This window comes from Pipra filicauda, unplaced genomic scaffold (genome assembly GCF_003945595.2).
Source record: "Pipra filicauda isolate LSUMZ 115617 unplaced genomic scaffold, ASM394559v2 scaffold78_size3787270_pilon, whole genome shotgun sequence".
Taxonomy (NCBI): Eukaryota; Metazoa; Chordata; class Aves; order Passeriformes; family Pipridae; genus Pipra; species Pipra filicauda.
This window is the reverse complement of record NW_024104964.1, coordinates 2,890,403-2,904,306: the sequence shown is the minus strand read 5'-3', so window position 1 is coordinate 2,904,306 and position 13,904 is coordinate 2,890,403.

Genomic DNA, 13,904 nt, shown 5'->3' with positions numbered 1-13,904 from the left:
CTTCCTTTATAATGTGAGATCCTGTTGCCATATAGTAGGAGCAGATGTGCAAATGTTTGTTTACTCAGTTCTTCATAGTAGACATTTGCCAGCAGATGCATGAAATTAATTTCTGCCCTAGTATTAAAAATCATTTCCTCCATTTAAATGTCTCTTTGATAAAGAAACAGCATCATAAAGTGGTTTAGCTGATGAAGCAGCACAAATAGAAACAATACTTGCTATTTTAGGATTGCTATTTCTATTTGCTTCGATCGCACAGTGTGTCTTTCAGGAAAACAAATAATTATTTTTCAAGCCTTCCATCCAAACATTTCCCTTTGGAATGTGTTTGGAATACACATTTCTAGCTGCAAGAACAATCATTTCGGCCTTAATCGGTTAAATTGGCCACTTTGAATTTTTGCAAAACCTACACACCTCTCTCTGGGCAGGTGCCTCCTGTTCCAGCTGCATTTCACTCTCCCACAAAACTTCCAGCTAATTTATTTGCTTAATTTGACCATCAGTCAAAAGGATGTTCCATCATTCCCTGTCTGGGGAAGTGTCACCTGTAAATCCATGGATTATAACTGAGCTGCCAGTGAGTTAATGAAGTTGATGAATGACTCTGTGTCACTGAGGAACTGGATCTGTGGAACAGGAACATCATAAAATGTGGTAGGTTTGATACAGACTGATCCTGCTTTTCCCAGCCTCTTTGTGCTTCCTCGTGGTCAAAGCCCAACAAAATAAAAAAAATCCGACAAAACCCCCAAAAAACAACGCCCAAAACAACCAACCAAATAAAAATCCAACAAAAAACTAAAGAAAACAAAACAAAACAAACAAACAAACAAAAAACCACAAAACAACCCCCCCATAAAAAAAACCTAAAAAACAAAACAGAAGAAAAAAAAACAAACAAAAAACCCCACAAAAAACCAAGAGCAAATCCAAACCAAAGCAAAAGACACACAACAAAAGAAGAGAAAAATGAAAGTACAACTGGTTTCTGCCCAATATCACAAAGCCCTTCAATGCCACGATCGTGGAATAATTCAGGTTGGGAATGACCTCCAAGATCAAATATAAACCAGCACTGCCAGCTCCAGCCCTAAACCATGTTCCTAAACACCACATCCACAGGTTTTTTAAACACTTTCATGCATGGTGACTCCACACTTCCCTGGCCAGCCTGTTCCTGTGCTTTACTCTCTTTTTGATGAAAGAATTTTCCCTAATATCCAAACTAAACCTCCTCTGGTGCAACTTGAGGCCATTTCCTCTTGTCCTATCACTTATTACCTGGGAGAAAAGACCAACTCCCACCTGGATACAACCTGGATACAACCTCCTTTGAGGGAGTCTCAGAGACCAAGTGATGTTTCCTCAGAATCCAACTACAGATCCAATAACAGCACCAACACACAGCACTCCCTTCATGAAAAGCACATAACAAACATTAATTAATTAAGCTCCACAACCCACCACTCCACACCTGAATTTCTGCAGGTACCACTTCTCCCAGCTCAGGTGTGAAGGGGTCTCTTGTTGGATCACTGTGGACACCATCCCATGGAGACACAGTGGTTTAATAAATAAATATCCTCTAAAAATACCTGTACAGCTTCATGCTGATAATATCACTCTTCCAGACAAATGAGCTGGGAGGTAACAGCTCTGCAGCCCAGGACACTCTGGAGCATATTTTGGCTTGTCTTGCCCCACTGGGTCCCAAATCAGCAGCCGAGCTGACATGAGGGCTGCTGTAAACACCTCAAAAATGACTTCACTTGCCTGCATTTTATCTCAGGTGAATCTCTCTGGTGCTTAGCAACACCTTATATTAAAATCCTGGTTTAAAATACGGTGCTAATTAAGCAATTAAGGATGGCAAGGCTTATTTTATGGCATCATTTACTCACAGTTTGGTTGTGCTGGAAGGTTAATTCCATCAGGCCTTATGAAATGCTGTCTTCCTTCCTCATTGCTTTCATAACTGATTATTACAAATTCTTCTTTATGTACTTTAAATTATTTTCTTGATAACAAAGCGGTCTTATTATTTGCCACATTACCATAAGGTGCTGTCAGCCAGAGTTCAGCTCTGGTTTGCAGACACAATTGCACTGTGGAGCAAATGAAAGCACAGCAGGGAGCAAACAACAACCTGGGAAAAAACAGCGACAACATCCGTTACAAATTCAGAAGGATAAAGGATTTGGAAAGCACCAAATTGTGTGTTACAGCTTGGAAAAGGAACATATGGGTTGGTGGCTGGTGTTGCTTATGAGGTCAAAGATGGATTTTAACCAGAAAACTTCAATTGGATGATGCTCTGAACCACAGGGGGGGGTTGTTGGGGTTGGTCTTTGCAGGGCCAGGAGTTGGATTTTGATGATCCTCGTAGGTCCCTTCCAATTCAGGATATTCTACAATCTTATGCGTTTCAGGAAAAGTGGGACCAAATCAGCAGTGATATTTCTTATTCTGTGCATTTTCTAGTGAAGAACTAAACAAAAACACTCTTCAGTAGAGTAAAACCAGCTCAGTACAAAAGCATACGAAGACAGTTCCCAGTCAATCCCCAATCCCAGTTAAACTGTGAAATGAACATTCCCCAAAATTAGTGATAAGGGCAAAATGGGAAGAAAATAAAGTAATACTCCTTTTAATAAAATATGATTCATTTTACTGATGTGCCTGTATGTGGGCATGATAAATACATTAAATATGAATAATTTATCAGGATGTATTTGGAGGAATGGGCATGTCTAGAAATGCTGTTAATATTTTTAAATTCTCCTGTGATGCATTTTAAGCAAAAGAGAACAAACACTGCCAGTTATCCTCTGCACACACTACCAGAACACCTGAGCTCATCTTCCTCTTTTAAAAATAGATAAAGAAAGCACAGACTGCAGGAGAGACAGGAGGTTGGATGTGAAAATCAGAGAGTTGTGTGGAGAGGGCAGGAAATACAGGCTCTCATGGGATAGGGCAAGGACTAAACTGAGGGGTGAGGAGAATAAGGGAGTTGTACAAATAGTGATGTGCACAAACCAAGTCAAGGTTATCACAGGGACCGATTATTTCCCTTTTTAACTCCAGTCCTTACCTGGAATGTGTGCTGGGAGTGATGCCCCAATGATCCACACAACCAACAAACAATCACAGAATCCTTAAGGTTGGAAAAGACCTCCAAGAACATCAAGTCTAACCTTCCACCCACCTATATCACAAAGTGCCACGTCCACTGGCTCTCTGAACAATTCCAGGGATTCCACCACAATCCCATTTATGTCCCAAGCCCTGCAGGCTGCACTTACTGGAAGCTGTGCCCGTGTTTGATGCCAGGCAGGATTATCTCAGCCTGTGACCTCAGTGTGTCGGTGCCACCTCAGGGGAAGAAATATTACCAGGAACATCACTCCTAATGTCTTCAACAAAGCTCCCAGTCTGGTGTGCCACGGGCAGGGAAACCACCAGAGACCCCAAAATGGCTTTGCTGACTGTTAACCCAGACACGAGGCAAAGGACTGGCTGGCTGGGAAGGGTTGGGAGGCTCCAGTCAGTAGGAGACAACCAGAAGATTTGTGGCACATGTTAATTAGTAACAAGCTGCAGATGAGCATTCCCATCAATCTCAGAGGCCCAGGGAGCCCTTCCCTTCCATTCCTGTCCCTGCCCTACTTGAACCTGCCCTTCACAGGAATGCTTTTCCACAGACAATGGTACTGAAGATGCCCTTACAGCCCAATGTATCTCTCGTCCTGCTCCCTCATTCTGCTTTGTTAGGGTGAGCCTATATCCATAAATTTAGCCATCCAAACTTGTGTATTCCCATCCTGCCCACTGCAACACTCAGCACCTGAGGACAGGGATTGCTTCTTCCACCATGTGTTCTCAGCCTTCATTTAGACAGTGCTTCTTTTTTTCATTTAGACATAATTATGAGTAATAACCTACATAAACCTGTTGAATTGAGTCCAGAGGAGGCCCTGGAGACGCTCCCAGGGCTGGAGCCCCTCTGCTCTGGAGCCAGGCTGGGAGAGCTGGGGGGGTTCACCTGGAGAAGAGAAGGCTCCAGGGAGATCTGAGAGCCCTTTCCAGTGCCTAAAGGGACTCCAGGAGAGCTGGAGAGGGACTGGGAACAAGGGATGGAGAGACAGGACACAGAGAATGGCTTCCCACTGCCAGAGGGTAGAGTGAGATTAAATGTAAGGAAGAAATCCTTCCCTGTGAGGGTGGTGAGTCACTGGAATCCAGTTTTGACTTAAGTGGACCTGTAAGCAAAATTTTCACTATATTCATATCATCAATTTTAATAGATTCAAATCCTTCCTTAATGTTTTTTTATTTTTTAATTTTTATTTAACCTTTATTCAGGAAAACCCTCAAACGAGTTTTTTTTCTGCAACCTTTGGTGATTTAATAACAAGCCTTAAAGCATAACGTGCATCCATTTAAATTTCCCCACAGCAGAAGGAGGCTTTGCATTATTCCATAATGACACACCAGTGACTTCTTGAGACAAATAAAACGTGAACAGAGGTTTTACATCAAACCCTTTACCAATCACAGATCCCATCTGCTACTGCTGCATTTGCCTTCTGCCTGCAAAATATTCCTCTGAACCATGGGGAAATCCCCCACTGAAAACCTTAGAACTTGTTCCCTTTCCAGTTCACTAACAGGCACCCTACATTCCCCTTTAAACTGTTAAATTTGTGATAAATGCAACTGCTCTGTGGTTTCAGAGCAACTGCAGAGGGTTTGATCCCCTTACACCAAATGCAAAATGACTTTAAAACCACGCTGGTGCTGGGTGAACCTTGGTATACCAAGATTTTCTAAGCTGCACTGAGGCAAGGTAGAAAGTGAGGAAGAAGCTTGGAAAGATGGTTAAAACTCCATCAGTTTAACTTTCATGAACTCCTAAAATCTGGCATCAACAAAATATAACATCTCATCACATACACCAAGTATTATATACAGAAAGGGCATAAGAATTGAGAAGCCAAGTGCAATTCTCAGGGAAGCTGCCATCTCCTCTGTGCTTGTGCTAAGCAGCCAGTTCTGACCTAAACCAAGGATCAACGTGATTCCTGCTCTGCTCCACACATATTAAAGGGAGAACATGTTGCCCTGCTGGGAAGAGCAGCCTAAATTCACTTTTTCACTCTATTTTTATCTAAATGACCAGGGGCTGTGGTGCACACACTGCCATGGATTACATGCACAGCCCACAGGTCCTTCCCCAGGAGCAATTTCCAGCTAAACCCACCCTGAATCAAGCCCCTGGGAAGGTCATAACTGCACTGAGCCCATTGTTCCCTTTTTCCTTGGCTAAATTCTCCTTTCTGACATGAGGATTAAACAGGCAGCAAATAAAGGATCCCGAGATACCGATGCAGAGATGCAATCAAAGAATTAGTGATTATTCATCCATCTGACTTGGTGCCCTTTACCCATCAGTTGGGCAAAACACTCAGGGAACATGACAGGGCAGTGGGATTGTACTTTGAGCTGTTTTAAGGCCCATGAAGATTGCCCCTACAGCCTGAATATCACCCCCTAATGCACTTCATGTATACCCCAAAACACAAGGGGCAGAACACGGAACAGAAGTGAAGTTCTTCTCAGTAGCTTGAAAATTAAGACACAAAATTATGCCAGGGCTCTGTAAATATCTTCTAATCACCTATTCCAACTCAGGAATTCAGGTTAGTGTTTATGCTTAAACTGGTAGCTGACCAAAAGGAAGGTCCCTAAATTAAGCAGGATAGCCCTTGGGAAGCACTAATGAGAGTTTAAAGAGCCCTCTCACCCTCCAGGAGTCAAACCCTGCCCATCCTCATGGATGCTGAAGGAGTCCAGGAAAACGTAAGCCAGGTGACAGACTACAGTTGTCATACTCAGCATCTTGGAAATCAAATAGTTTCTCAACAACTCCACTTCTCAGCTGAACAGTTCCCATTTAAATCTTTACAGAAATCAGACCTGCAACGACTCCAGCAGCACTTTTTCTTTCATTTTACTGAATTCACAGAGCAGATTTCATTTTTAACCTCCATGGATGAACCTCCTCCAGTAAATGAATGTTTAAAGATATTAGATGTGGAGGAAAAATGTGTTCAGACCATTGGCTTGCAATGACTCAGTAAAAGGCCTTGTTTCCCATTTTCCTCATGAGCAGCACAGAGGATTTTATGGTGGTAACTTTTACTTCTTAGGAAAAGGGCTAAGGGTTAATCTCAAACCCTCCAGCTCTGCTGCACTAAGTCTTAGTTTAAAAGATATCAACTTTATGCCAGATTTTACAGTGATTTTTCAGTAATTGTCATTGTTACTGTGGTGCATCACAGAGTCCAAGTCATCTTTATAAAGGACATTACTCAGACATGTAAGAAAAGTAAGGATCTTCCCCAAACCCAGTCTTTAAATTCATCCATTAATTCAATAAGCAGTTTGGTATCTAAATAGTTTTGAGAACCTTCACATTAACACGGTGAAAAAAGCCACAGATGGACACAGAAACTGGCAAACAAATCCATGTTAATTTTTCAGGGTGATCTGAAAGTGTATTTAAGCCCAGCTTAATATCCTGTAAATAGCTCTTCCCTTCTTGTTTTAGGCACATCTCTTCATTGGACTATAATTCAAAGGTCACAAAATAAAATCCAAATACCATTTATAAGGGTGTATTAAGCGGCATATTATTAAACAGAAATAAAGTTGTGATCTGGACAGATTTCAGCCTCAAGTTCACAAAGGGAAAATATTCTCCCATTTACAAGATCAAGTACAAAGAGGTCTCCCCATTTTAAAAGAGCAAGATCCATACATTCTTTATATAGCACAAATCAATGCTTCATGACTAGATAATGCTCCAATAACTTTGTCTCCTGAAGGACTGCTGAGGATCAAATGGATACAATTAAGTGAAAAATATAAGTACTTACAGGAAGAGTTTAAAATGGATTAAATCATAAAGCACACATAATGGCTGGTGACACACTCTATGCAAACCCAGCGAGGTCACATTAGTTTTCTACTTGGAAATCTGCTGGAGGTGGGGAGTGAGAGCGGTAAATTAAATTTATGGGAAGATAAAACATCACACAGGCAGTCCAACATTGCAAAAGACAGGAAAATCAAGCCAAAGCACTGCATCTCAGAGCAATAATTCTCAGCAGCAACCAGAAAGTCCCCCAACCCGAATCTCCAGCTGAGAGTGATGGCCAGAGAGGATATTCCCCAAACCCAGCCATGACTGTCACCTCTCTCCTTCCGAAAAACAGCTTTAGGGTAAATAATTGGTGGTAATTCCTTGAGGCAAGCAAGGCTAGAGATATTCTCAAGAGATATTCCCAAGATACATTCCCAACCCTTGGCTGAACGTCCCCACCCACAGGATGCTGTCGGGATGGGTGACCCTTTAGGCAGAAGCTGAACCTTTCACCCCAACAGCCACCCCTGGCACAATGGGCATGAAAATTGGGTTTGATCTGAGCTTCAGATGGAGAAAGAGCAGCAACACGTGGTCATTCCCCCCCACCTCCTCAGGCCAGTGAGAAAGCACCCTGCCAGCATTCACAATAATATATTAAAGCCCATTAAAAGCACGAGCTGACTCTTCAGCAACACAAGGTTCAACAGTCTCTGCTCTTCTTCACTCAAGAGTTGCTTTTCCTTGACTTAAATAACACATTTATGAAACTTGAGCATAGTTTCTTCAAATACTAAACAGCTATTACTGAATATCCAAGATTTCCAGCTCTCTCCCTGTCTTGATTAAACACATCGTGTATCATCAAGGTTATCTTGTTTCAGAGAGCACAAGAATGAAAGTCCTTATTATTATTATTATTTTAAGAACTAGAAGAAGAAGAAGAAAAAAGAAGGAGAGAATAAGGACAGAAGACAGAAAGAAGGAAGAAGAAGAAAGAATAAGAAGAAAAAAAGAAGAAGGAAGAAGAAAAAAAAAGAAGAAAAAAAAAAGAAGAAGAAGAAGAAAAAAGAAGAAAAAAAGAAGAAAAAAGAAGAAAAAAGAAGAAAAAAGAAGAAAAAAGAAGAAAAAAGAAGAAAAAAGAAGAAAAAAGAAGAAAAAAGAAGAAAAAAGAAGAAAAAAGAAGAAAAAAGAAGGAAAAAGAAGAAAAAAGAAGGAAAAAGAAGGAAAAAGAAGGAAAAAGAAGGAAAAAGAAGAAAAAAGAAGGAAAAAAGAAGGATGAAAAAAAGAAGAAAAAAGAAGAAAAAAGAAGGAAAAAGAAGGAAAAAGAAGGAAAAAAGAAGAAAAAAGAAGAAAAAAGAAGAAAAAAAGAAGAAAAAAAGAAGAAAAAAGAAGAAAAAAAGAAGAAAAAAAGAAGAAAAAGAAGAAAAAAGAAGAAAGAAAAACAACAATAACAATAATAATAGTATTAATATAAAATGAACAATGTATTTAAAGGGTGAGGAATTTTGCAGAAATAAATGAGGCACAAGTATTCTTCATTAGATAAAGTATTATTGGAGTTTGTCAGAGGCAACTGTTTTCTTCCTCTGGTATTAATGAGGGAAAAAAGGTGATGAATTTCAGCAATTCTGAGCTTTGAATTTATAAAGTCAAATTACTCAGGTCTCACAGATTGATTTGGCTTCTCTGACCCAATCTGTCTTCACTGTAATGTAAAAACTAAAGTAGCAAATAAAATTATTACAGGAGCAACTTCAGCTCATGCAACATAAATTCTTCTCAAATATTTTAAGCTCTGGGTTTGTTCAATCAGGAAAATATTTGGAGGAGACGAGGAAGATGCATCTGCTGCCATTGGGCTGTCAAGGACACGCAGGGGAAATCGTGGGCTGAGGTTACAGCAATGACCCAGAAACACAGCAGAACCTTTCTGGGGGGGTATTTGTATTTCAAACTGCAATTTTGGGTGCTCAGCCTCCATTTGGGCAGGTCAGCCTTGCCCTGCCCAGTTTGGAGATGTGATTCCTGGGAATGCAGGGACAAAACAGCCTGGAAAAGGCCAGCAGTGCCTTCCCAGAGCCCCTTTTTCCACATCATCTTCCAAAGAAAAATTATCATCTTGCCTTTCTTGGGTTTTTAACCTTTTTTTCTATAACTGAGCGGCATTGTGAAGGAAACAGAGCAGACAGAATTTCCTGTCACATCCCAAAAAACAGATCAGAAAAATTAGTGTTTGTGTTGCAAGACAATGAAATGTTGTTGGTCACTTATTTTTCACTTTATCCTCACACTGACAAAACCCTTCCCCAGGCTTTTTCTACAGTTGTCAAACCATTCTACATCTACAAGGAGATTCCAGGTGTTATTTTTATTAGTCATTATCTTCCTGTGTCATCTTCACACCTTCTTTCAAAGAACTGCCTGGAATCTCAAACATAAACCAAATGTTCCCCATTCAGGCAACACCACACATCTGACTGGGAAACCCCTGAATGAGGTCAGATGGGAGAGGAACACAGCCAGGGAAAAATAAAATAAAAATACAACTCTCTGCCATCTGTTTGCCATTGGATTAATAAACAAAGTACTGAAGAATCCTTGTAAATAAATAATAAAAAAAAAATCTCAATTATTAGGATGAGGGCATGTTTTTCAAATTACCCTTTCAAATTGAAGCAGTAATAAAACATTAAGATGCATAGAAAGCCTCTCTAGTTCTTCAGTGTACCAACAGATGTGTTTAAAATTGATTTTAGGATGTATATCAGCTCCAGAAAGCATGTGCTGAGTAATTCTTTCTTCTCCAGCAATAGGTGTGAAACATTCTTTGAGAAAACTTGCAAATGGCATCGAATTTCTGTCCTAACTATGGCTCTGACAGGAAAATAAGCTCAGAATAACATCAGAAGGTCTCTCAAACATCATCTTAACTTCCCCTGGACTCCAGCCAGCTGCACACTCATAAATAAGTGTCTTTCCAGGCTCTAAATATTTGGGGTGTTTAACAAAACGATGAACAAACAGAACTGAATCACTGGGAAGCAAAAGGAGAAACCACTCCATTTATTCCAGAGGGGTTTTTTTTGCACAATAAACTGAATGAAAGGACTGAATAAACCCTGGGAATTGAACCACAGCCAGTCTTGCAACACACCCTAAAAAAAACTCCTTCTTTCTGCTATAAAGGCACTACGAGCCTGGAGTTGCTAAAGCTTATGATTGGTTTCTTAGATATTTTCTTCCATATTTTCTGGTTGCCAGCAGCAGTTTTACCTCAGCAATCACACAACCATTTGCTCTTCCCATAAAGCACTTTTCCTACCTGTGCTCACCCGCTGCTTCAATTTTCCAGCTCGGAATCAGAGAGAATGTTTTTTCCACTGCAGCCATTTGGAATCGTTGCCTTAACTACAAGAACTACAAGGAGGCAGAACAGACGTAAAAATGAAATTAAAAAAACGCGCCGAACAAATACCTGGAGGTTTGTTCCCTGTGTTTTTTCCTGCCTGCAGGGAATTCCAGCTGGGCTTCCCACCCTGCACTGCCAGCCTATGGACTTCTAGAGACTGAACTTCTTATTCCACTGCCCTGAAATCCTTTTATGGGAGTGCTTTTGGTAAATCTAATCATTATTTCATAAGTAAATTACCGACTCGGGCTTCAAGTTTCCTGACTTTCTCTGTCCATCTATTTATCGATACAAGACATCACATATTTCAACCAGATTTTGGCTGACGTGCCCACAGTCAGCTCTTCTGTTCTCTTTTGAGGAATAAACTAGTTTTCTTTGGAACAATTACTGGAAGGGAAATCAATGGTTTACATTCAATTCCCCGGGTTTCGAGTGCCTGAAATATCAGAACAGTCTGTCAGTTATTTCTATTCCAGCAAGTAGAATACAATATCTTACTTTTCTCTTAATAGAACTCATGTAAGTTATAAAAGAAATCAAATATATCCCTCTGTGAATTTATGGCACTCCAGCTCAAAAGCGAATTTGATGGCTTTGGGTGCCTTGAAGCCACACAGTTCCATAGTTCACCAAGTCCAAAATCATAATTACTGTCTTCTACAGAATTCCCCCCACCAACAAAAAAACCCCTGAAATTATAATAATTTTCTTATTAACTCAGTAGGACTTTTCCATACAGAAACTGGCCCAGGTCTTGTGATTTAAGAGAGTAATTTCTAAAGCTGAGAAGATAAGAGGACTCTTTTTTGACCTGGTGATGCAGGTTTAGCACCTGGAGAATTCTGACAAAAGTAGCCAGGCCTCAGAAATGAAAAGAATAAAAGGAGAAGGAAAATACGATGAACAGAGAGGGATGACCATCGGGAAAAAGCCAAGTTATGAGATTTTTCCACAAAATTAACATGTGGCATATGTTGAAATGGATTAATAAAGGCTACAGGAACCTGGGGCTAAAAAAGAAAAAGAGGATAATCAGTGTTAGAATGATAGAAACTAGTCAGAAATGAGTTTTGTTTCAATCATAATGTGTGGGTTTTAATTGCAGTTTTTGCTGTTCCAGTAGTGATCACGGCACCAGAAGCCTCCTCTCCAAGTGAAGGAAAACTGGGTCTCAACGTAACATAATAAAGTTGATATTAGAAAAATACAATTATTTACTTCCTGGGGTTTATTCTTGCCATCCTCCCTCCCTGATTAACAGTCAGCAGGGCAACAAAAAGGCAAGAGAAGAACAATACTTGAGCTTTGAGAGTTACAAGTGAAAACAACTTAAGTGAATCATCAAATATCCTGAGCTGGAGGGACCCACCAGGATCATCCAGTCCAACTCCTGGTCCTGCATAGGACACATTTTTAGCAGAAATTCAAGAGTGATTAAGAATCTGGAACAGATTTCTGGAGATTTTTTTTTTTTTTTAAATGTACTCAGAATGAGCCTTTGAAAATCTATGTATCTAAATCAGGTCTATCTTTGCTCTCTTTGATGCCAACCCTATAGTTAGTTCCACTCTAGGTTATCTCCAGATCCTGGGCCACTTCAGCCATAATAGAATCCAAATGGGACTGAATAATTATCACAACATGCAAGGGACAGGGTATCCCACCCCTCACCCCTGGCTGGTTTCCAGTTGTGGGAATTGTGCAAGTAGCACTTGACTGCACTTGGGAAGAGAGGGACAAGCCCTCCAACCCCTTGGAAGTTCCCAGCTATCAGACAAGGAATCATAATGACAAAAAAGTACCTGTCAAGTGCTTCCCAAGAAGCAAATGACAGGTAAAACTAAACATAATAATAGGATTGGACAAAAGGTTTTACTCCTCTTCCTAAGAGGAGTTTTTCTGAAAAGGATTTGATTTCCACGAGAACAGAGTAACATTTCATTGAAAGGCAGACCTTGGAGTTCAGTTTTTACCAAAAAAAAACCTAAAAATAAAAAAAATATGAGCTTCCCCAGAGAGTAAAGTGCAGGACATTGTCAGCAACTCTCCAGAAACACAAACAGATGATATTTGATTTATGCTTGTGCTCAATATACTGGTTTCATGAAATTTTTTATTTCACATCTCTCAAGATGACCCCAGGTCTTGCATTTGACACCAGTGAGAAGCAATTTTTTATTCTCCTGTGGGTAAAGCACATTGGGTTTATATTGAATTTTAACAAGGCAAGCAAATACAAGATTTCTTTTAATTTACTGTGTGTTCATTACATTTTTTGTCTGCTCAGTATTAGATATAATACACCATTGTAGGGAAACATCCCTTGCAAGTTCCTCTGACACTGTTTGGTCTTTTTCTTTCAAATCTCATCTGTGCCCTTATTTTTTGGTCAAAACAAATTCCATCCTTGAACACCACAGGATTTCATTCTGCCCAGATCTTGCTGAACTGTTGAGTTATACAAGGAGGGAATAAAGCTTAACAAGACTTCAGGAAATCCTGGTTAAGCAAATCAAGCTGAAACTCAACTTTTCCAGTCAGCAATGAATTTGGGACCACTTATAGGGATAATTCTAAAATGGCAGAGTTCTGAGCCACCCACGTGGTCCATGGGGGCACATCAGGGGTTAAATATGACTTCACTAAAATCAGTAGTGGTTTTGGGGCTGAACAGAGAGCACTGAGATTTTCAGCTACATTTGCTATGTCATGGTCTCATCCATGAGTGCAGCACCTTGTGTGAACCCGATAAGTTGTAACAGGAAGGAAGACTAGTGATAAGAAGTGTAATCTGGGCTTTATCAAAGTCCATAATTCCTTTCTTTTGCAATTTTATTTGCATGTTCTTAATCTGTAGGGCAGGGCAGCAAAGCCAACTGAACAAATAAGGGGACTCTGACAAAGGCTAAAAGGAAAATGTGGGGCCACAACAAAGCACTAATTGGAAAATCAGCCATGGTGTAAAACACCATCTTACCCACAGAGATGGCAAAGGGTAGGAAATACCATAATTATCATTTTCTTGGCTCCAGTTTCATAAAAACAGGCACAAGAACTCCTGCCACCCTCATAAAACCAAGAGTACACAATTTTTTAGCTCCCCTTGGGCTCACCATTGAAGACACAGCAAATGTCACTCCAGGCTCTCCTCACATTTCATGGAGATGTCTTGATGCACAGCAGGAAATTCTGCTAATAAGTCATAAAGGTTCTGTAATTCATTATGTTGTCATTATCGTTTGTAATCTTCCTGTAATTAGGTATCAGTGGGTTTCCTTGGAGAACATATGACTGAGTCTTAAATTGCTGGATATTCTCAGCAGCATATGCCTGCACTGGAGCTCTGGCTGGGTCGTGCTTCTCGAGTGTATATTTAATATATGGGGGTTTTTAATAAGTGCAAGCCAGTCTGGCAGGGCCTGTGTGCTCATTGCTGTGTGTGGGCTCAGTGTCTGACAGGTCTGTACTTATTCATAACCACCTGGATCCCCTCATTGCATAAAACAGCTGAAGAAAACCAGTTCAGCTCACAGGCAGGAAGGAGTTCTGGGCAGT